Source organism: Gorilla gorilla, chromosome 10, assembly GCF_029281585.2.
Source record: "Gorilla gorilla gorilla isolate KB3781 chromosome 10, NHGRI_mGorGor1-v2.1_pri, whole genome shotgun sequence".
Classification (NCBI taxonomy): domain Eukaryota; kingdom Metazoa; phylum Chordata; class Mammalia; order Primates; family Hominidae; genus Gorilla; species Gorilla gorilla.
In genome coordinates this window covers 30,260,242-30,286,038 of record NC_073234.2, presented here as the reverse complement: position 1 = coordinate 30,286,038, position 25,797 = coordinate 30,260,242, and the positions used below count along the sequence as shown (strand labels likewise).

Sequence of the window (25,797 nt, the reverse complement as noted above, 5' to 3'; positions counted from 1 at the left end):
AGAAAAGAAAGAAAAGATCTCATATATTTACCCATGTAATTTTCATTTCCTGTTTTCTTCATTCTTCTTTCCATCTGGTGTCACTTCCTTTCTGCCTGACGACTTCCTTTAACGTTTTTTATAGTTCAGGTCTGCAGGATTCTTTAAGTTTTGTATGCTTGTTTTTATTCTTGAAAGATATTTTCACTGTATATTGAATCCCAAGTTGCCACGTTTCTTTTAATTATTTTAAGGTATTCCACTGAATTCTAGCTTGCACAATTTTTCGATATAAAATTTGTTGCAATTCTTATCTTTGTTCCACTGTGTATACTGCATCTTTTATCTCTGGCTGCTTCTAACATTTTTCTCTTTATTACTGCTTTTGACCAAATTGATTCAGACCTATCTTGATTTGATTTTTCTTATTTTTCTTGTTCTTGAGGCTTATTGACCTTCTTGGATTGCATAAAATTAGAAAAATTTTCAGCCATTATTTTTTCAGATACTTTGATCCCTCACTCCTCCTCTCCTTTAGAGGGTCCAATGACATGCACATTTGACCACTTGAAGTAATCCAACTCTCTGATGTTATTTTAATTTTTACAAATTGCTTTTCTCTGTGTGTTTTATTTTTGACACTTTCTATTAATGTGTCATCAGGTTCATTAACCTTTTCTTTGGCAATATCTAATCTACTATTAATTTCATCTAGTGTATTTTTCATGCCAGACATTGTGGTTTCAATCACCAGAAGTTTGATTTGGATGTTTTCATATCTTCCATGCCTCTACTTATCTTTTTAAATGTCTTTGATACATTTAAATTGTTCCAATAACTATTTTAACATAATGTCAGTTATGGGTTGGTTTGATTGGTTGATTATTCTACTTATGAACCACAATTTTCTACTTTTCTGCATTCTTGCTTAATTTTATTTGACGCCAGATATTATTTGATGCCAGACATTTATTTGATGCCAAAATGCAGAAAATTTTATTTTCTGCATTCTTGCTTAATTTTATTTGATGCCAGACTTTTTGTGTACTGGATATTCTTCTATTTCTGTATGTGTTCCTGAGCTCTGCTCTGGGATTCCGTTAAATCATGTGGATAAAATTGATCAGTATTTAATCTAACGCAATTATTTCCCCACGCTGAGGCAAGACCTTTCTGAGTACTGCGCCCAGTGTCCCATGACAATAATCATAGCCCTGAGTTAACAGCAGCCACTGTTTCCTCTATTCCTCTTGGATGGTAATCTCCCCACACACATATGCCGATCAGTCCTCTGTGTGTGCACGAGAGTGCCCTCCACTGATATCCAGGGATCCCTCTCACTCTTTCCTTTGCAGTATTTTGCCATGTGAAATATAGTCGCTGTGTTTTTCTAGAACTCTCAACTCCACCTCAACTCAAAATGTCCACTGGACTCCATCTTGGTTCCCTCTCCCTAAGCTATGTCCTAGAAACTCCCTTAAGGCAATAGGCTGGAGAAGTCATAGGACTTACTCTGTTTTCCATCTCATAGCAATCGCCATCTTTAATTGCCTAATGTCCAGGGTCTTGAAAGACATTTTTTCACATGTATTGCCTGTTTCTTTAGTTGTTTCCGAAGGGAAGGTAAATCCCCCTTTCTTAGATGGAGTCTTAGTTCCTTAGACTCCATCTTAGCTAAAAGTCCATTAAAACAGGCAGGGCTATTTAAACGGTGATCCCAGCCTCAGAGTTCCCCAGTAAAATTGGCTCAGACATATACTGCAGTTACATCACAATTCAAATGCTCACTCTGGCTAGCCCTACTTGCCTCACCCCTCTCATGTGTTGTTCCCCAATAAACCACTCACACACAAATCTCTAAATCTTAGAGTCTGCTTCCTAGGGAACCAAATCTGTGACAATCATTCAGGTGGTAAATAGTGAAGAGTCAACCAGCATCTTCTAGCTCCAGAATCCTCTCGCTCCAGCTTGTTTTCTTCGTTACATAACACTAGTTTTATAGTTTTGGAGTTGGCAAGAGGTTCAGCAATAATCTATTTCAATCCCCTCATTTTTCAGTTGAAGAATTTGAGAGCTTAAAATCTAAGTGACTTAAGTGACTGTCCCAAGGGCAGGTAATTCTATTTTCTTGAGAAATTCAGTTGTACTGACCTCATAAAATCTAATTCTTTAAGCCAGTTTCTTAAAGAGTTGTGTACAAATAGCCCATATATTTTTACCAGCCTCCCATTGTGTATAGTTACACTTTCCAAACTGATGAAGCTATTTTTAATGTAGTTTCTACCTCAGTCAAAATTTCATCTACCTACCGTCTCAGCTTTATAATTTCTTTTTTTGATATATCCTTGTTTTTCAGAACTAAGACACATAAAGTAACATGTTACAGGTCTTATTCTCTTCCCCTTTGCTCACCTTGGTAAGGTGTTTCTGTAGATTAATTTAGCCTGAGAACCAAAGAGTGTTTCAACATAAGCAGATTACTCTGCCACCACCCATAAAAGCAATTTGCATCTTAGAAGAGTGTCTAAGAATAAGCACTTTGTAGCTAGGCCTCCTAGTTTTTAATGGCAGCTCTGCCTCTGAGAATGTGTCAATCTTGGGCAAGTTAAGTAATCTCACTGGGCCTCAACTCCCTTATCTGCAAAAGAAGATTATTCTAGTACCTATCTTAGAGTTGCTGTCAACATTAAACAAATTAATATATGTAAAGTGCACAAAACACTGCCTGGCATGTAGTAAGTGCTCAATAGTTGTTAGCTATTTCTATTGTATTGTATTGTACTATTACTATGGTCTGGATATTAAAAATGGCAAGACAATGACTCTTTGGAGAGTCACACCTACACCTCAAGCATCTACAATTGCCTATGAAGAGCGGTCTGCAGGATTCATAGCCAAACACTATAAACAGCACTGGCTACTTTGTACTCACTTCACTCTTCCTCTCCTCCACCAGGCCATGGCTACCTATGCTGAGCAGCATGCAGTTTCAAAAAAGACTAGAAAATTAATGATCTTCATTTTTGTACTCAACTGGGTTTGAAATTTTTGCAGCCAAAGTAATTCATACTAGAATGGAACTCAACTTACATTCTTATATAGTAGTACTAGTAGTAGTAGTAGTAGTAGTAAAATATATGCAAGCACCATGTACCCTTATCCTTTGAATGGAGGGAATCTGTAAATTATCTGTTGTTATATGTACCTTAAGTTCTTGATGTCCTTAATTATCTATCATTAGTAGCCTTTCCATCAGTTCTTCAATTTTAATGCTTCCTTGTCATAATACAGAGCTCTAATGAGAGTGAATTCTATCCTAAACTCATGCTGATTTGGAACCCTGAAACTTTGCCTCTATTGTCTCTGCTTTGCCTATATTTGCCTCTATTTATGAACTAGGGTTCTATTTTATCCTAGTTGGCCCTCCTCTGGAACACAGACATTGCTACCCATCTGATTATTCCTAGATATACCTTCTGCCATGTCCCTTACACCAGTAAGTATCCCTGGCCATTAATGTCAGTTCAGAACAAAACACATTAATCTACTCTGCTTCACTGGCAAGAATGAGACACCTTAATCCAGGATGTGTTACATACCCTAAACTACCAAGCATTGCATAGGGCTGTGTCCCCGTTAGGTAGACTATATGTGTCCAACAATAAGGTGTGGAAGCAGGAGTGGCCTTACTTGTCATCATTTGTAAGCCACATGAGGAATTTATACTTTAAATCCCTACAATTCCAATCTATAGGCCTGGAAATTGTGGTTTAGAAAGAGGAAATATTTTCACCATGGAACATAGGAAGAGTCTCACTTACGTTCTAAAGCTTCACAGTAACTTCAGGCCCTTCATGCCAGGCAGCAAATGAAGGAGTCATCTTCCTAACAGGGTAATTGCCATCAGGAGAAGGTAGGGCTTCCTAACAGGGGTAATTGACATCAGGAGAAGGTAATTTCATCAGGAGAAGGTAGAGCTTCTGTTACACAATCTAAGGAGGGAAAGTGAATCTGATACCACTGAAACATCTCTTGATATGTCTGTGCCCAATCATGATAGTAAATGGACAGATATATCAGCCATGGTCTAGAAGAGCATAGTGCAGGAGCTCCCAACTCTCAAGAAAGGAGCTCTAACTCCCTTACTGGTTAGACACCAAGACCACCAGTTAAGCTATGAGTGAGCAAAATCTAGAATGGGTAGTTTTTAAGAGGGAAACAATGAGTATTAGCAGTGGCCTTGCAACCATCTGTACCGACACAGGCTATAGTTAGTCCCACTAACCTTCATACGTGTTCTGGCTTGACCCTACAAGTGAATTAGACTTTAAATATGAGAATATACCAAAGGAGAAATTATAGAGCTGGGAAAGATGAGATAGTTATCACACTAAAACTGGGAAATACATTTGCATAAAACAACCACAGTATCCAGGAAAGTAGGACTAGAACCTCCTATTAGACCCATCAGAATCTTGAAGAAGCTGTTTCTGGAACAGTTTGTATGAAGCAAGCTCAAGCATGATGGGTAGGTGTAATGAATGATGTGGTGCATTGCCCAGATCCTTCAGGACTGAGGCATTCGTTTTCTCAGTTGCCTGAGTCTCTTTCCTGAAACCTCTCTTAACTGAAGAAAGTCATCTTGCTCCAATTTTCATCTCTCTCCAGAAGCAGTCTGTATCCAAAAACTGGTCAATGCAGGGATACAAACACCTAGCCCTCTTCCCCTGACACTGACATTTTTCAGTCTTGTGGTTGCATCTTTCTTATCTACCCTTCCCCTGTCAGCTCCATGTTGAAAAGCCAAGATCTATCATGACTTAACTACTCAGTTTATGACTTTACACATTCTGAGTAATGGGAAAGCAGAAGTAGGATATAGGAACCTCTCTTGGTGGCCTCTGAATTCATCCTAGGACTGAAATTGGCCCCAATATTTCTGAATTTAAAATGAAACCCCGGCCCATCCTCAAGAACGTTAAAACCAGGGACTACATTATGAGATTCATCTGTTAATTCCTTTAAAGAAATGAGCTGGGTGACCTGTTGGGGGATTTTTCCATCTCTAATTTTTCTGAATTCAGGCATTGAAAGCTAACCAACAATTAAGAAAGCCAGAAACATAAGTCATCTGGGGTTGTTCAAACATGAGGTTAAGCTTTGAAAAATACTGTTCAAGAAATGTGCTCTTTGCTCATTTGGTTAATACAGGAGGCTTTCATGGTGTTTGCCTAGAAACCCTCTGACTCCTTTACTTTGGGTAGAGCAATACATGAAATTTGTCCCTACCCATTTCATCTAAGGATAATGACTACTTCTTGTGACCACAAACCTATAATAAATAAAGTAGGAAAATAATTTGTGTACATTGATGTTTTCTAAACATTCTGAGAGAGAATTTTCCTCCTTATGAGGAGTCTTGGAAAGGCCTAAAAGATAATAATTTTGTATTATAAAAGTATTCCAAGAAAATCATAAATGTTAGTACTTACTCCTAGGAGTGAATTAGACTTCAAACACAAGAATATACCAAAGAAGAAATTATAGAGCTGAAAAAGAGGACATAACTTTTTCACTATCCTGGTTAATAAATTTCTATAGAACAGCCACAGGATCCAGAAAGATAGGTCTAGAACTACAAAGTTTACTAGAAGCATATGGGCAATCTGCACCCATCTCTTTGAAAACATAAAAGAGAATTGGAAAAAATATAAAGCAAATTTAGTTCAATGTTCCCCAAACAAGTATTCCAGTAATAATACTCCAGTCCAGTGTGCTGCCAAAATTGTTCTATGCCCAGACAAGTTCTATTGTCTTTATATATCTCCTCTTAGAAATATATATATATATATGTTTAATATACTAAATGTAATATATCAAATCTTCTGTGTGGTCCATAAGTAAAGGAATTTGTTTGAGCCTGTTTAGCACAGGGGTTTGCAAGATACTTTGACAATACAATGTTTTTATCAAGGGGCATTGACCAAAATCTTGCAGAACACTATTTAGAACCATTAATCAAGCCCAGCCTCCCACTATTTCTTTCTACAGCATTCGTAGCATTCCACCTACATGTATGTAACATTTAACAAATATTTATCATATGCCTACTCTATGCCATATGATGTGGCCAATGTAGCAGATGGTCATTCAGTTTGTACTTGCAAACATGTGTTATGAAGCGCTCTAGGCCACATGATGCCCTAGTTTTTGTATATTGAATCAATTTAAACATTTTGGCCTTAATTCGTCTCTCTCAAACAAAACAGAATGAGTCTATTCTACTCACTCATTTCTCTGCTCTTCTTTTCAGTCTTCCACATTGGATATGTTGCTCAGATACCTGCACACTCCCATGCAACTTTTTCTGATTATATCCTAATTTATCAGTGTCTGTCTTGCAGGACCCAATGTGAAGCACAACACATTTTCTGATAGTCTCAGAGTGCAACTAATTATGACTGTTCATGATCCAAGTCTTGTTGCACCTATGAGGAATCTAAGACTGTATTTGCTTTTCTCATAGTTGCTTCTCACCAATGCCTTTGTTAAAATCTTCAGGTATTTTTAACATAAAGCACTAGCAAGTCACATCTTTCCCCATGCTGTACTTGTGAGCACATTTTATCATCTAAATGCAAAGTGTATTTTATCACTATCTAAATGTCATCTTGTTGAATTCAATAGTTGAGATAATTTCATCATTCATTTTATTAGCTATCTGTTGGAGATATGAATCTCCTGAAAATTTGATGGCAATGCCTTTGTGTATGCCTTTGAATAAAATATGTTAACCAATAGGGATTAGAAACAGATATATCAACAGCGAAGGCCAAAAGGGCCAGGTGAGGGAAGGCCTGGGAAGGCAGTGGCAGGGAGAAGTGCTCGGCACTAAAATTCACTTCAAAATTAATTGTATTCACTGCTGTTTCACATGCATCCTCATTAGTCTAGTCTGCTATATCAGAAATCCCAATGCAGATTCAGGAAGCCAGTAAATTTGTCACATGCACTATGTATGGTCAGTCAATTGGCCCTGCTAGCTCTGTTCCCTTATTCAAAATGCCTAACAAGTTGCCAGGTGATGCAAAATGATTAGCTAATATATTATCCAGTATAAAACCAGCTAACTGGACCAGAAGGACAGAAGGTAGAGGAAAGCTCATCAAAAGCTTACAGCGAATCAGATGCAGTGTCCTCTATGCAATGCTATTTATAGGACTTCCCAGGCCAGGCTTCCTCACTCTTCCCCACCCTAGAGCTTTGAGTCCATGTTAGGCAGGTTGTATCATGAGCTTTGGCATAGGGGGCCTGACATCAGGCCAGTCTGGTATAGAACTATGACAACCAAAAAAAAAAAAAATCTTGTCTAATCATCCAAACTTTCTCATTCTAGAAAAAAAAAAGTTAGACAAATTAAATTTAGCAGAGTTTATTTGAGCAAAGAAAGAGTTCATGAATCAGGCAGCATTCTGAAGCAGTAAAGGTTAAGAAAGCTCCATTCAGCAATATGAGCAGGCAGTATTTATAGACAGAAAAAGGAAGTGACGTGCAGAAATAGCCTGATTGGTGACAGCTCTGCATTTGCCTCATTTGGACATGTCTAAGCAGTTTACAGGCCCTGATTGGCTGAAAGCTCAGCTGCTATGATTGGCCAAAACTCAATCAGTCATGACAAGAATATACTCACTGCAAGTTACATTGCAGTGTATTTACATATTAAGTTACAGTTTGCTACATATGGTTACATATTAGGTTACAGTTTGCTACATATGGAGGCAGCTTTAGGCCAAATTTCATTTAATTTAACACTAGTGTCTCTTTTTCTATCTACTCCCTTCCCACCTACAGACCAAAACAAGCTGCCTTAGTCTTCCCAAGGAAATGTCTGCTTTGTAAAAATGGAATTTGGAGAGAACCATGTTGACCCAAAGAAATTGGCATGAAATAGTGACCCTAAAGCTAGCCCAACAAGCTCTGGAACAAGATTCTTTGGAGCATGGGCCTTCAAGTACCTTTCAAATCATATTATAAAGTAGCAACCTAGGCTACCAACTCGTAAAGACGTTCTTTGCTGGCTGAACAGCAATCCAGGTTTCTCAAGCTGTCAACCAAATGTAAGGGAAAAATAGACCCAGACTGACATGGTTTCTAAGAGATTCCTCAAATGAAAAGAAACATGTAGTTTATCTGGACCCCTCAGAATTATCAGTTCCTGGAGAACCTGCATTTGTCCAGGACTGGATTGAAGGAGAAGCACACTAGGCCTAACCACTAGAATGTCAGTTGCAGACTTGGACCTAGAATAGAGATGAGGTGTGTGGGTGTACATGTGTGTTTGCAATGAGAGAAAGAGGAGACACAATCTCAGTGAAGTATAACCCTCCTCTGACCCAGCTCAGTAAACACCCAATTCTTCACACAGACTCTACTCATGATTCTGCTCTAGCAGCCCCAGGTGTATAGTGTTAACGTCTCATTTTTAAAAACGTATTTACTTCTAGTGCTGTCACATAGACACTTTATTTCCACTGGTTCTGACTGCATCTATGGGGAGTAGGAACAGTATTGTCTGTAGTCAAGAGGTGTGGGAACAAAGTCAGGTAAGTTAAAGTCACTAAAAGCAAAACACGCACTGGAACTCAAATGTCAATATCTAAACACACTCTTTGCTACTAAAGGTAAAAAGCTTGGAAAGTCTTTTTGCAAAGGGAAGACTAGGGACACAGAGCAATGTGTGCAAACTGATCAGACTTGAAACCATATAGAAAAGAGAAGACCCAACCCTAATGCTAGAAAACATGTTGAGAATGAAAACCTCCTTTGCAATCATCTTTCATTTTCTAATAAGACTTCCATGGAAATCACAAAGTCAAAAGTCACAGAAGTAACATGAAATCAGTCTAAAAAGCATTTTTGAGTGGTAGAGAGTCGGCCTCTTGTCTAGAACAAATTAGTTCCCTTGGATAAAATTAAATAATTCAATTTTAATTTTGCAAGAGGGAAAAATAAACCTGTGCTTCAAAAATATTTACAGGGTTTTTTTTTTTTCCTTTGCACTCAGTGACCTGGAAGATGAAAAGAAGGCCCTGAGCCAAACCAAAATCTGTCCGTGGTTTTCCACAAGCTGGACTGGGTTTGTAAATGTTGCAGTGAGAAAACTTCAAAGTCATAATTTAGGTCTGTGCTGCCTGGTATACACATACCTTGCAATTTTAAACATTGCATGATTTATTTCCTTCATGTTAAAAACAGATATTACTTGTAGAGGCTAAAAAAGACCTTGATATGATAAAGTCAGTTTTTAGATATTCAAACTCTAGAATTGGCCCTACAAAGTCTACAATGTTTTTCTAGTATCCATATTCATAAGCCTCTAGGTTTCCAGGATCTTTCATGAGAGGCCACCCTGTAGCACAGTTAGTGTATCTACCAAAGATGCTTTCCTGGCTTTGCTAATGCTGGTACACACAAACCTGGGCTTTCAAAAAGAAGTGACAAACTGCCTTCCTTATGGCTTCAACTGCAAAACGACCTGCAGAATAAGTTAGGATGGGTGGATGCACTAAAATGAAGGCTTCTCGATGTTCCCCATTTGATGGTGACACTCTGCTTTTTTTCCACAAGTCATCATTGGCTGATGTTCCACTAAACATGCACTCTTTGAGAAGGATGTATTAGAATGGTTACTCCTTCCTGAAAGGGCATGAAATGTAAATCACCTTCATCTCCACTTATACTTCTCTAAACCTAATTGGGACTGATTTTCAGTATCTCTTTTCATGTCTTCTCCTTGTGCCCCAGTCACTGGAACCAAAGAGGGCCAAAATTGGAAGAGTAGACCCTTTCATTTGTTTAACATTTTCTCACACCATAATCTCATGTAACCCACTTCTCCCTTTAGAAAGCTTAGGTGCATGTGTCTCTTAAGTTAGTATGGTCATATATATATCCTGCTCATTTCATGGCTCCATTTTACAGCCCAGAGATGGACTCTGGAGACCAGGGGCACTGTATCTAGAAGAGAATCAATACAAAAAGGAAAGGGGCTTAAAACTAAGCTCCATGACGAATGGTGAAAGAAATGAATACTATTTGATCTGAAGCAGACAAGGCATGTGTGCCTCAAGGTACAAACCTACAGAGGTCTAACACGTGGAAAGGAAAAAGATATACTACCCTAAGAGTAGAACTACGAACAAAGGATAAAAATTACAAAGAGAAAGATTTTGGTTCAACGAATGAAAAATCTAAGACAGAAGTTCCATTTGAAAATGTCTACTGGAGTAAGCTTATCATCACAGGACACATTTAAACAAGGGGAAACGCCACTTGACAGGGACAAAGAAAAGGGAATTCCTGGAAAGGATGGTCAGGCCAAATGAAACTTCAAACCTTAAAATCCTATAATTGTTACCTATGCCTAAATGAGAGAAATACACAGAGCCAATACTTCTGTTCATAAAAACAGTTGTTAGCCCCTTCCACTCAGGACAGGGAGAGGGTTAGACAGTAGGTTAAGATACAGAAACAGGCTGAAGGAATTTAGGCACTCCAGGAAAGATAGAATGAGCATGTGAGAGTAGGCAAATAAGATGATTATAACTGTGTTATTAGATAGGTGAGTAGTCACATAAACAACTTTAAGTAAGGAGCAACTATCTAGCATTTTAAGCCTCCATCTTGACTCTTCCTTAATATGCACAGATAACATACATTTGAGGTAGGCATATTTAGGGCTTGGAATTTCTTTTTTGGACAACTGATTTAATACTTTAGGTCTTATCGAAACCATAGTTGTGAATTAAATGTGGTCAGAAGCAGATAGGTAACTAAGAGTTTGACAATAAAGGAAAGAAAGGAGTTTCTATTATTTTCTAAGCGTCTCTGTGACTCATAATCTTAAGTGTAATTAAACTAATACAAGCATATATTACACATTTTATTTTGCTATGGTTTGTGTGATGTACCGGAAATGAAACTGATGGGGAGAGGGCAGAGATGGCCAATTAGAAGCAGCTGTGGTACCTGGCTCTCACAAAGAGGAAAGAAAGGAGCAAGTGAATACCGCACCTCCAACTGAAATATCCAGGTACTCGCAGTGAGGCTGATCAGGAAAACAGCTTGACCCATGGAGAACATAGAAAAGCAGGGTGGGGCGATAGCCCACCTGAGAGCAACACAGAGCCAAGGGAATCCCCATCCCCAGCCACAGGAAGCAGTGAGTGACTGTGTGACCCCACGAAACCAGACTTCTCCCACGGATCTTTGCAACTGTCAAATCAAGAGATTCCCTTGTGAGCCCACACCACAGGGCCTTGGGTCTGACACACAGAGCTGTGTAGAGTCTCAGCACAGCAGCTGCTCAGCCACACACAGAGACCCAGGAGCTTTACCTACTCTGGCTTTGGGATCCTCAGCAAGGCAGGAGACCTGTATATACCCCTAGGAAGGGAGCTGAATCCAGGGGGCCAGTGTCAGTCTGTGGGCCCCACTTCCACGGCACCTCACAAGATAAGATCTACTGGCTTGGATTCCAGCCAGCTACTAGCAACAGGGTGGAGCCTGCCTGAGATGGGTCAGAGACCCGGAGGACAGAGGCAGGCCACCATCTCTGCTGTTCGGTCAACTCAGCCATTCCAGCCTGTGAGCTTTGGAAAATCCAAATGGTCTGGACAAGGAAAGACTCCCCCCAACACAGCACAGTTGCTTTGCCAGAATGTGGCCAGATTGCCTCTTTAAGCAGTATCCCAAAACATTCCTCCTCACTGGACGGGACCTCCCATCTGGAACCTTCGGCCACTCCTGCCCATTTTCTATGGACAGAGTTCTGATCTCTCCCTGAGGGAGAGGTGTGGGCCACCACCTTGGTTGTTTGGACAACTAAGCCACTCCAGCCTGCAGGGTGTGGAGAGTGCAAGCCGACCAGCACAGAGGCAGCTCCCCAGCATGGCAGAGCTCTTTTGTCAAGGTGTAGTCAGACTGTTTCTTCAAACAGGAACCCAATCCACTCCTCCTTGCAGGGCAGGTCCTCCCAGTCAGGGCCTCTGGCTACCCTGCTCTATGGACAGAGGTCTGATTTCTCCCTGGGATGGGTGCCCAGGGGGAGGAGCAGGTCACCATCTTTGCTGTTTGGGTGACTCAGCCATTCCAGCCTGTGGGCTTTGGTGAGTCCAAGCTGACATGGCCAGGGATGGGTCCCCAGGACTCCATGACTGTCTTGTTAAGGTGTGGCCAGACTGCTTCTATAAAAGGGAGCAGGATCCATTCCTCCTTGCTGGGCAGGGCCTCCCAGCTGGGGCCCCAGGCCACCCCTGCCCATGTTCTATGACCAACAGAGTTCTAATTTCTCCCTGGAATGGGGGAGCCCAAGAGATGGGGCAGGCCACCACCTTTGCTGTTTGGGCATCTCAGCTAGTCCACCCTGCAGACCTTGGATTGGGGGCTGAAGGGATCCTCAACATAGCACAGCTGCTCTACCAAAAAGCAGCCAGACTGATACTTTAAGCAGGTCCCTGATCTCGTTCCTAGTGACCCCAACCTGGGTCTCCAGCCACCTTGTACAGGCATGTTTAGGCCAGCAACAGGTCAGTAGCCCTCAGGACAGAGCTCCCAGAGAGACGGGCAGGCTGCCATCTTTGCTGTTTTGCAGCATTCACTGATGATACCTTCAGGTACTAGAAAAACCAAGGTGACTAAGGTCTGGATTGGACCCCCAGCCAAACACAGCAGCCCTACAGAAGAATGGTCAGGCTGTTAAAAGAAAAACAAACAAAGAAAAAACAACAATAACAACAACAAAAGAAAACACAAAGTGCAAGGGGTCAGGGGATTTCCCTTCCCTAGCCAAGGGAAGCCATAACAAATAGTATCTGGAAAAATGGTGAGCAGTGGTTCTCTCAGCACAGTGTTTGAGCTCGGGGAATGGACAGACTGCCTCCTCAAGTGGGTCCCTGACCCTCGTGTAGCCTAACTGGGAGACACCTCCCAGTAGGGGCCGACTGACACCTAATACAGGCAGGTGCCCCTCTGGGACAAAGCTTCCAGAGGAAGGATCAGGCAGCAATATTTGCTGTTCTGCAATATTTGCTGTTCTGCAGCCTCCACTGGTGATACCCAGGCAAACACCATCTGGAGTAGACCCCCAGCACACTCCGACAGACCTGCAGCTGAGGGGCCTAACTGTTAGAGGGACAAAGCTTCCAGAGGAAGGATCAGGCAGCAATATTTGCTGTTCTGCAATATTTGCTGTTCTGCAGCCTCCACTGGTGATACCCAGGCAAACACCATCTGGAGTGGACCCCCAGCACACTCCGACAGACCTGCAGCTGAGGGGCCTAACTGTTAGAAGGAAAACTAACAAACAGAAATAAATAGCATCAACATCAACAAAAAGGACATCCACACCAAAACCCCATCTGTAGGTCACCACCATCAAAGACCAAAGGTAGATAAAACCACAGAGATGGGGAGAAACCAGAGCAGAAAAGCTGAAAATTCTAAAAACTGGAGTGCCTCTTCTCCTCCAAAGGATCACAGCTCCTCACCAGCAATAGAACAAAGAAGGATGGAGAATGAATTTGATGAGCTGACAGAAGTAGGCTTCAGAAGATTGGTAATAACAAACTTCTCCAAGCTAAAGGAGGATGTTTGAACCCATCACATGGAAGCTAAAAACCTTGAAAAAAGATTAGATGAATGGCTAGCTAGAATAAACAGTGCAGAGAAGACCTTAAATGACGAGATGGAGCTGAAAACCATGGCACGAGATCTATGTGACACATGCACAAGCTTCAATAGCTGATTCAATCAAGTGGAAGAAAGGGTATCAGTGATTGAAGATCAAATTAATGAAATAAAGTGAGAAGAGAAGTTTAGAGAAAAAAAGAGTAAAAAGAAACGAACAAAGCCTCCAAGAAATATGGGACAAAGTGAAAAGACCAAATCTATGTCTGACTGGTGTACCTGAAAGTGACGGGGAAAATGGAACCAAGTTGAAAAACACTCTTAAGGTTATTATCCAGGAGAACTTCCCCAACCTAGCAAGGAAGGCCAACATTCAAATTCAGGAAATACAGAGAACACTACAAAGATACTCCTCAAGAAGAGCAACCCCAAGACACATAATTGTCAGATTCACCGAGGTTGAAATGAAGGAAAAAATGTTAAGGGCAGCCAGAGAGAAAGGTCAGGTTACCCACAAAGGGAAGCCCATCAGACCAACGGCGGATATCTCGGCAGAAACTCTACAAGCCAGAAGAGAGGAGGGGCCAATATTCAACATTCTTAAAGAAAGAATTTTCAACCCAGAATTTCATATCCAGCCAAACTAAGCTTCATAAGTGAAGGAGAAATAAAATCCTTTACAGATAAGCAAATGCTGAGAGATTTTGTCACCACCAGGCCTGCCTTACAAGAGCCCCTGAAGGAGGCACTAAAAATGGAAAGGAACAACTGGTACCAGCCACTGCAAAAACATGCCAAATTGTAAAGACCATCAATGATAGGACGAAACTGCATCAACTAATGGGCAAAATAACCAGCTAACATCATAATGACAGGATCAAATTCACACATAACAATATTAACCTTATATGTAAATGGACTAAATGACCCAATTAAAAGACAGAGACTGGCAAATTGGATAAAGAGTTAAGGCCCATCAGTGTGCTGTATTCAGGAAATCCATCTCCTGTGCAGAGACACACATAGGCTCAAAATAAAGGGATGGAGGAAGATCTACCAAGCAAATGGAAAGCAAAAAAAGCAGGGGTTGCAATCCTTGTCTCTGATAAAGCAGACTTTAAACCAACAAAGATCAAAAGAGACAATGCCATTACATAATGGTAAAGGGATCAATTCAACAAGAAGAGCTAACTATCCTAAATGTATATGCACCCAATACAGGAGCAGCCAGATTCATAAAGCAAATCTTTAGAGACCTACAAAGAGACTTAGATTCCCACACAATAATAATGGGAGACTTTAACACACCACTGTCAATATTAGACAGATCAACGAGACAGAAGGTTAACAAAGATATCCAGGACTTGAACTCAGCTCTGCAACAAGCAGACCTAGTAGACATCTACAGAACTTTCCACCCCAAATCAATAGAATATACATTCTTCTCAGCATCACATCACACTTATTCCAAAATTGACCACACAGTTGGCAGTAAAGCCCTCTTCGGCAAATGTAAAAGAACAGAAATCACAACAAACTGTCTCTCAGACCACAGAGCAATCAAATTAGAACTCGGGATTAAGAAAATCACTCAAAACCGCGTAACTACATGGAAACTGAACAACCTGCTCCTGAATGACTACTGGGGAAATAATGAAATGAAGGCAGAAATAAAGATGTTCATTGAAACCAATGAGAACAAAGACACAACATACCAGAATCTCTGGGACACACTGAAAGCAGCATGTAGAGGGAAATTTATAGCACTAAATGCCCACAAGAGAAAGCAGGAAAGATCTAAAATCGACACCCTAACATCACAATTAAAAGAACTAGAGAAGCAAGAGCAAACACATTCAAAAGCTAGCAGAAGGCAAGAAATAACTAAGATCAGAGCAGAACTGAAGGAGATAGAGACACAAAAAACCCTTCAAAAAATCAATGAATCCAGGGGCTGGTTTTTTTAAAAGATCAACAAAATGGACAGACCACTAGCAAGACTAATAAAGAAGAAAAGAGAGAAGAATCAAATAGACGCAATAAAAAATGATAAAGGGGATATCACCACAAATCCCACAGAAATACAAACTACCATCAGAGAATACTATAAACACCTCTATACAAATAAACTAGAAAATCTAGAAGTAATGGATAAATTCCTGGACACATACACCCTCCCAAGACTAAACCAGGAAGAAATTGAATATCTGAATAGACCAATAACAGGTTCCAATAATTAATAGCCTACCAACCAAAAAAAGTCCAAGACCAGATGGATTCACAGCTGAATTCTACCAGAGGTACAAAGAGGAGCTGGTACCATTCCTTCTGAAACTATTCCAATCAATAGGAAAAGACAGAATCCTCCCTAACTCACTTTAAGAAGCCAGCATCATCCTGATACCAAAGCCTGGCAGAGACACAACAAAAAAGAGAATTTTAGACCAATATCCCTGATGAACATTGATGCGAAAGTCCTCAATAAAATACTGGCAAACCAAATCCAGCAGCACATCAAAAAGCTTATCCACCACGATCAAGTCAGCTTCATCCCTGGGATGCAAGGCTGGTTCAACATACGCAAATCAATAAACGTAATCCATCACATAAACAGAACCAACGACAAAAACCACATGATTATCTCAATAGATGCAGAAAAGGCCTTCGACAAAATTCAACAGCCTTTCATGTTAAAAACTCCCAATAAACTACAAATTGATGGAACGTCTCTCAAAACAATAAGAGCTATTTATGACAAACCCACAGCCAATAACATACTGAATGGGCAAGAACTGGAAGCATTCCCTTTGAAAACTGGCACAAGAAAGGGATGCCCTCTCTCACCACTCCTAATCAACACAGTGTTGGAAGTTCTGGCCAGGGCAATCAGGCAAGAGAAAGAAATAAAATGTTTTCAATCAGGAAAAGAGGAAGTCAAATTGTCCCTGTTTGCAGATGACATGACTATATATTTAGAAAACCCCATTGTCTCAGCCCAAAATCTCCTTAAGCTGATAAGCAACTTCAGCAAAGTCTCGGGATACAAAATCAATGTGCAAAAATCACAAGCATTCCTATACACCAATAACAGACGAGAGCCAAATCATGAGTGAACTTCCATTCACAATTGCTTCAAAGAGAATAAAATACCTAGGAATCCAACTTACAAGGGATGTGAAGGACCTCTTCAAGGAGAACTACAAACCACTGCTCAACAAAATAAAAGATGACACAAACAAATGGAAGAACATGGATAGGAAGAATTAACATCATGAAAATGGCCATACTGCCCAAGGTAATTTATAGATTCAATGCCATCTGCATCAAGCTACCAATGACTTTCTTCATAGAATCGGAAAAAACTACTTTAAAGTTCATATGGGACCAAAAAAGAGCCTGTATTGCCAAGACAATCCTAAGCCAAAAGAACAAAGCTGGAGGCATCATGCTACCTGACTTCAAACTATACTGCAAGGCTACAGTAAGCAAAACAGCATGGTACTTGTGTCAAAACAGATCTATAGACCAATGGAACAGAACAGAGGCCTCAGAAGTAATACCATACAGCTACAACCATCTGATCTTTGACAAACCTGACGAAAACAAGGAAAGGGGAAAGGATTCCCTGTTTAATAAATGGTGCTGGGGAAACTGGCTAGCCATATGTAGCAAGCTGAAATTGGATCCCTTCCTTACACCTTATACAAAAATTAATTCAAGATGGATTAAAGACTTAAATGTTAGGCCTAAAACCATAAAAACCCTAGAAGAAAACCTAGGCAATACCACTCAGGACATAGGCATGGGCAAGGACTTCATGACTAAAACACCAAAAGCAATGGTAACAAAAGCCAAAATAGACAAATGGGATCTAATTAAACTAAAGAGCTTCTGCATAGCAAAAGAAACTACCATCAGAGTGAACAGGCAACCTACAGAATGGGAGAAAATTTTTGCAATCTACCCACCTGGCAAAGGGCTAATATCCAGACTCTACAAAGAATTTAAACAAATTTAGAACAAAAAAACAAGCAACCCCATCAAAAAGTGGGAAATGGATATGAATAGACACTTCTCAAAAAGAAGACATTTATGTAGCCAACAGACACATGAAAAAATGCTCATCATCACTGATCATCAGAGAAATGCCAGTCAAAACCACAATGAGATATTATCTCACACCACTTAGAATAGCAGTCATTAAAAAGTCAGGAAACAACAGATGCTGGAGAGGATGTGGAGAAATAGGAACACTTTTACACTGTTGGTGGGAGTTTAAACTAGTTCAACCATTGTGGAAGACAGTGTGGCAATTCCTCAAAGATCTAGAACTAGAAATACCATTTGGCCCAGTGATCCCATTACTGGGTATATACCCAAAGGATTATAAATCATGCTACTATAAAGACACATGCACACGTATGTTTATTGTGGCACTATTCACAATAGCAAAGACTTGGAACCAACCCAAATGTCCATCAATGATAGATTGGATTAAGAAAATGTGGTACATATACACCATGGAATACTACGCAGCCATAAAAAAGCATGAGTTTGGCTGGGCATGGTGCCTCACGCCTATAATCCCAGCACTTTGGGAGGCCGAGGCAGGTGGATCACAAGGTCAGGAGATCGAAACCATCCTAGCTAACACGCTGAAACCCCATCTCTACTAAAAATACAAAAAATTAGCTGGGCATGGTTGTGGGCGCCCATGGTCCCAGCTACTCGGGAGGCTGAGGCAAGAGAATGGCATGAACCCAGGAGGCAGAGCTTTCAGTGAGCCAAGATCACACCACTGCACTCCAGCCTGGGTGACAGAGCAAGACTCTGTCTCAAAAAAAAAAAAAAAAAAAAAGGATGAGTTCATGTCCTTTTCAGGGACATGGATGCATCATTCTGGAAACCATCATTCTGAGCAAACTATCACAAGGACAGAAAACCAAATGCTGCATGTTCTCACTCATAGGTGGGAATGGAAAAATGAGAACACCTGGACACAGGGCAAGGAATATCACACCCTGGGGCCTGTCATGGGGTGGGGGGCAGGAGGAGGGATAGCATTAGGAGAAATACCTAATGTAATTGATGAGTTAATGGGTGCAGCAAGCCAACATGGCACACGTACACCTACGTAACAAACCTGCACTTTGCGCACATGTACCTTAGAACTTAAAGTATAATTAAAAAAAAAAAAGAAAACAAAATAAAGAAAATAAATTTTTTAAAAAAAGAAAAGAATTTCCAACCCAGAATTTCATATCAGGTGAAACTAAGCTTCATAAGCAAAGGAGAAATAAGATCCTTTTCAGGCAAGCAAATGCTGAGGAAATCCATTACCACCAGACCTACTTTAAAAGAGCTCCTAAAGGAAGCACTAAATATGGAAAGCAAAGCTGTTATCAGCCACTACAAAAGCACTGAAATACACAGACCAGTGACAATATAAAGCAACCACATAAACAAATTTGCAAAATAACCAGCTAGCATCATGTTATGTGTGGATCAAATCCACCCATGACAATACTAAATGTAAACAGGCTAAATCCCCAATTAAAAGACACAGAATGGCAAGCTGGATAAAAAAAAGCAGGACCCATTGGTATGCTGTCTTCAAGAGACCCATCTCACACACAAAGACACACATAGGCTCAAAATAAAGGGATAGAGAAAAATTTACCAAGAAAATGGAAAACAGAAAAAAACAAGGGTTGCAAACCTAGTTTCTGACAAAGCAGACTTTAAATAACCAAAGATCAGGGCTGAGCACAGTGGCTCATGCCTGTAATCTCCGCACTTTGAGAGGCCATGGTAGGTAGATCACTTGAGGCCAGGAGGTTGATACCAGCCTGGCCAACATGGTAAAACCCTGTTTCTACTAAAAATATAAAAATTAGCCAGGTGTGCTCATATGTGCTTGTAGTCCCAACTACTCAGAAGGCTGAGGCAGGAGAATCGCTAGAACCCAGGAGGCAGAGATTACAGTGAGCCAAGATCATGCCACTGCACTCCAGCCTGGGCAACAGAGCGAGACTCTGTCTCAAAACAAAATGAACAAACAACAACCAAAAAAAAAAAAAAAAGATCAAAAAGACAACAAAGAAGGGCTTTATATAGTGGTAAAGGGTTCAATTCAACAAGAAGAGCTAACTTTCCTAAATATATATGCACTCAATACAGGAGTATGCAGATTTATAAAGCAAGTTCTTAGAGACCTTCAAAGAGACATAGACTCCCGCTCAATAATAATGGGAGACTTTAACACCCCACTGACAATATTAGACAGATCATCAAGACAGAAAATTATCAAAGACATTCAGGACCAGAACTCAGCTCTGGATCAAGTGGACCTGATAGATATCTACAGAACTCGCCACCTAAAAACAACAGAATATACACTCTTCTCAGTGTCATAGGGCACTTACTCTGAAATTGATCACATAATCAGAAGTAAAACACTCCTCAGCAAATGCAAAATAACTGAAATAATAACAAACAGTCTCTTGAACCACAGTGCAATAAAATTAGAACTCAAAATTAAGAAATTCACTCGAAACCATACAACTATGTGGAAATTGAACAACCTGCTCCTGAATGACTTTTGGGTAAATAATGAAATTCAGGCAGAAATCAAGAAAGTTCTGTGAAATTAATGATAACAAAGATACAACATACCAGAACCTCTTCGATGCAGCTAAAGCAGTGTTAAGAGGGAAACTTATAGCACTAAATGCCCACATCCAAAAGCTAGAAAGATCTCGTTAACAAACTAACATCACAACTAAAGTAATTAGAGAACCAAGAGCAAACAAACACCAAAGCTAGCGGAAGACAAGAAATAAGAAATAACCAAGATCAGAGTGGAACTGAAGGAGAAAGATACATGAAAAACCCTTCAAAAAAATAATGAATCCAAGAGGTAGTTTTCTGAAAAAATTAATAAAAGCAATAGACTGTTTGCTAGACTAATGGAAGACCAAAATAGAGAAGATTCAAATAAACACAATTAGAAATTATAAGGGGGATACTACCACTGACCCCACAGAAATACAAACTATCAGAGAATATTATAAACACATCTATGCACATAAACTGGAAAATCTAGAAGAAATAGTAAATTCCTGGACACATACACCCTACCAAGACTGAACCAGGAAGAAATTGAATCCCTGAATAGACCAATAATGAGTTCTGAAATTGAGGCAGTAATAAATAGCCTACCAATCAAAAAAAGCCCAGGACCAGAAAGATTCACAGCTGAATTTGACCAAAGGTACAAAGACGAGCTGATACTATTCCTATTGAAACTATCACAAAAACTTGAAAAAAAGGAACTCCTTCCTAACTCATTCTTTGAGGCCAGTATCATCCAAAACATGATACCAAAACATGGCAGAGATAAAAAAAAAAAATACAGAACAATATCCTTGATGAACATCAAATCCTCAACAAAATAATTGCAAACCAAATTCAGCAGAACATCAAAAAGCTTACCCAACACAATCAAGTAGGCTTTATCCCTGATATGCAAGGCTGGTTCAACATATGCAAATCAATAAATGTGATTCATCACATAAGCAGAACTAAAGACAAAAATCACATGAGTATCACAATAGATGAAAAAAAAAGGCCTTCAATAAAATTCAACATCCCTTCATGTCAAAAACTCTCAATAAAGTAGGTATTGAAGGAACATACCTCAAAAAAATAAGAGCCATATATAACAAATCCACAGCCAATAATATACGGGAATGGGCAAAAGCCAGAAACATTCCCCTTGAAAACTGGCATAAGATAAGTTTGCCCTCTCTCACAACTCCTATTCAACATAGTATTGGAAGTTCTGGCCAGGGCAATCAGGCAAGAGAAAGAAATAACAGTATTTAAATAGCAAGAGAGGAAGTCAAACTATCTTTGTGTGTAAACGGCATGATTCTATATCTAGAAAACCCTATTATCTCAGCCCAAAAGCTTTTAAAGCTAATAAGCAACTTCAGCAAAGTCTCAGGATACAAAATCCATGTGCAAAAATTGACAGCATTTCTAGACACAAACAACAGGTAAGCTGAGACCCAAATCACGAATGAACTCCCATTCACAATTGCCACAAAAAGAATAAAATACCTAGGAATACAGTGAAAAAGGGAAGTGAAGGACTTCTTCAAAGAGAACTACAAACCACTGCTCAGAGAAATCTGAGATGATACAAATGAAAACATATTCCATGCTCACAGACAGGAAGAATCAATAGTGTGAAAATGGCCATACTGCTCAAAGGCATTTATAGATTCAATACTATTCCCATTAAACTACCATTGACATTCTTCTCAGAATTAGAAAAAAACTATTTTAAAATTCATATGGAACCCCAAAAAAAGCCCAAATAGCCAAGGCAATCCTAAGCAAAAGAGAACAAAAAGAACAAACCTGGAAGCATCACACGACATGACTTCAAACTATACTACAGAGCTACAGTAACCAAAATAGCATGGTTCTGGTACAAGAACAGACACAGGGACCAATGGAACAGAATAGAGAACCCAGAAATAGGACCACACACCTACAACGATCTAATCTTTGACAAACCCGACAAAAGCAAGCAGTGGGGAAACGATTCCCTATTTAATAAATTATGCTGGGAGAACTGGCTAGCTATAAGCAGAAAATTGAAACTGGACCCCTTCCTTACACCATATACAAAAATCAACTCAAGATGGATTAGACTTAAATGTAAAACCCAAAACTATAAAAACCCTAGAAGAAAACCTAGGCAATACCATTCAGGACATAGGCATGGGCAAAGATTTCATGATGAAGATGCAAAAAGCAATTGCAACAAAAACAAAAATTGACAAACTATCAACAGAGTAAACAGACAACCTACAGAATGGGGAAAAATTCTGCAATCTATCCATCTAACAAAGATCTAATATCCAGGATCTATAAGTAACTTAAACTTACATTAAAAAGACAACCCCATAAAAAGTGGGAGAAGGACATGAACAGACACATCTCAAAGGAAGACATACATGCGGCCAACAAATATATGAAAAAAACCTCAACATCACTGATCACTAGAGAAATGCAAATCTAAACCACAATGAGACATCATCTCACACCAGTCAGAATGGCTGTTATTGAAAAGTCAAAAAGCAACAGATGCTGGCAAGTTTGTGGAGAAAAATGAACACTCACTGTTGATGGGAGTGTAAATTAGTTCAACCAGGCTGGGCACAGTGGCTCACGCCTGTAATCCCAGCACTTTGGGAGGCCAAGGCAGGTGGATCACCTGAGGTCAGGAGTTGGAGACCAGCCTGGCCAACATGGCGAAACTGCATCTCTACTAAAAATATGAAAATTAGCCAGGCATGATGGTGACCAGCTGAGGCACAAGAATCGCTTGAACCTCGGAGGTGAAGATTGCAGTGAGCCCAAATTGCACCACTGCACTCCAGCCTGAGTGACAAAGCAAGACTCTGTCTCAAAAAAAAAAAAATTAGTTCAACCATTGTGGAAGACAGTGTGGTGATTCCTTAAAGATCTAGAGGCAGAAACACCATTCCACCCAGCAATCCTCTTGCCAGGTATAGTCCCAAAGGAATATAAACCATTATCCTATAAAGACCTTACATGCATATGTTCATTGCAGCACTATTCACAATAGCAAAAACATGGAATCAACCTAAATGCCCATCAATGATAGACTGGATAAAGAAAATGTGGTACATATACCCCATGGAATACTATGCAGCCATAAAAAGGAATGAGATCGTGTCTTTTGGATGTCATGGATGGTGCTAGAGGCCTTTATCCTTAGCAAACTAACACAGCAACAGGAAACCAAACACTGCATGTTCTCACTTATAAGTGGGAGCCAAATAATGAGAACACATGGACACATGGAAGGAACAACACACAGTGAAGCCTGTCAAAGGGCAGGGGATGGAAGAAGGGAGAGGATCAGGAAGAATAGCTAATGGATGCTGGACTTAATAGCTGGGTGTTAAGCCCAGGTATTAAGATGGGATGATCTGTGCCGCAGACCACCATGGCACATGTTTACCTATGTAACAATCCTGCACAGGTACCCTGAACTTAAAATAAAAGTTGGAAATAAAAAAAAAGAAAGAAAGAAACTGGGCTTAAAGACACTAGACAGTAGATGTGAGTCTTACACATAGTCCTAACACATACTAGTTATGTGTTTCTTAACAGTCACTTAGCTGGCCAGGCGCAGCTCACGCCTGTAATCCCAGGACTTGGGAGGCCAAGGCAGGAGGATTGCTTGAGCCCAGGAGTTTGAGACCAGTCTGGGCAACATGGTGAAACCCCATCTGTACAAAAAATTCAAAAATTAGCCGGACATGGTGGCACACGCCTGTAGTCCCAGCTACTCAGGAGGCTGACGTGGAGGGATTGCTTGAGCCTGGGAGGAGGGTGCAGTGAGCTATGATCATGCCATTGCTCTCCATCCTGGGTAACAGAGAGAGACCCTGCCTCAAAACAAAAACAAAAACAAAACAAGGTCACTTAGCCTATTTGCCCTCAATTTCCTTACCTGGAAAATAGGGCAAATACTGTCTATTCTAACTACTTTTTAGGTTACTATGAAGATTAAATTGAATAATGATGAGAATTTTTAAACTGCTAAGTGTATATTTAGTATATGAAAGAAGAAAATACGTATAAAAAGAGTTCTGGAGCTAGGTTAGATATTTTTATTTTTATCTACACTACTACATACTTCTTGGTATAGAACTTATAAAAATAGACATATCAACCACTTGTTAGCAGAACATAAATCATTTCCTTTTTTGTTGTTTTAACTTCTAACACTAGTCTTTAAAATAGAAGTTTCTTACATGTAATACACAGAAATGTGAAAAATGTATTAATTTCTGTATCTCCATATTTTCTAAAAATCCAACACTTTTAAACTAAATGTGAGAATGGGAAACTCTTCATTATACAAAGAAGTAATTGAAGGTAAAATACTAAAATAAGTTTGTTTTTCTAGTGTCTCTCATTTCCCTTTTCTTTGCTCTTCCTTTCACCACCATCCATTACTTGCAGGTATAAAGTAACCTTGTGCCAGCTCCTTTGATTTATACCCCAGTAAAAAAATCTCCTTTGGGAGTAATCTGCAATCAGTCATGTGTACCCTGATACATGAAAGTCCATGTATGACTTTTTCTGTAGATAATTGCCGTGTAAGATTCCTCTCTAGCTATATCCTGAAAGCCTAGCCCCTGTTTGGTTTAGGGGACGTCAGGCATGAGTGAGCAAGTAGAGAAGATCATGTGCTTAGCTGCCCAGCTCTTCTGCCCCTACTGGCTCTGGAAACTTGCAATTCAAATTATTGACAGAATTATAGTAAACTGTTCCGCTGGGCCAATATGTAAACAATGCTGTTTTCCTGGCCATTAGTCACAAAATTTCAATGTTTATGTAACTGCGGTCAAGATCCAGAAGCAGCAGCTTGACCAAAATTTTCCTTTCTCAATACTACAGTACAGTTCTGCTTTTGTACACAACTCACATGAATGTAGAACCGTGTGGCTATATTAAGTTGGCCAGAGAACTATGTTTTCCTTGACAGCAATTAAAGTTTCACCCAAAGATCTCCCAGTCTGAAACAACATCTAAAGGCATATTTTTTTAATTAAGGAAAAAAAGAGATATAAATGATGCAATAAAACCCCACACCAAGTCCGGAAAACTTACATTATATTTCAGCTAAAATATCATTCTAACTGTTCTCTACATTTGGACAATAACATGCTGTCTTTCAAGTAACATTTTTATAATTAAATATGTTAAACATCCATTGAATTTACAAACCATCAACTTGAGAAATGTACAAAAAATTTTATAGGTATTTTCTTCTATTAAAAAAATAATTCTTAATAATATCCATGCTTGCTTAAAAAAGGAAAAATGAACAATAAAACTGGTAAGCAGCCCAGTGCAGGGCTCATGCCCATAAGCACAGCACTTTGGGAGGCTGAGGTAACACAGCAAGACCAGATCTTTACAAGATAATAGAAAAATTAGCTGGGCGTGGTGCGTGCCTGTTGTTCCAGCTACTTTGGCAGCTGAGGAGGGAAGATGGCTTGAGAATTCAAGGCTGCA

General features: G+C 39.8%; 1 protein-coding gene across 2 annotated transcripts in view; it reads right to left on the bottom strand.

Moving 5' to 3' along the window:
• The window catches only part of PDE6H (phosphodiesterase 6H), a 183,953-nt gene that overhangs the window by 101,065 nt on the left and 57,091 nt on the right, over positions 1 to 25,797 (bottom strand). The window lies entirely within an intron of this gene.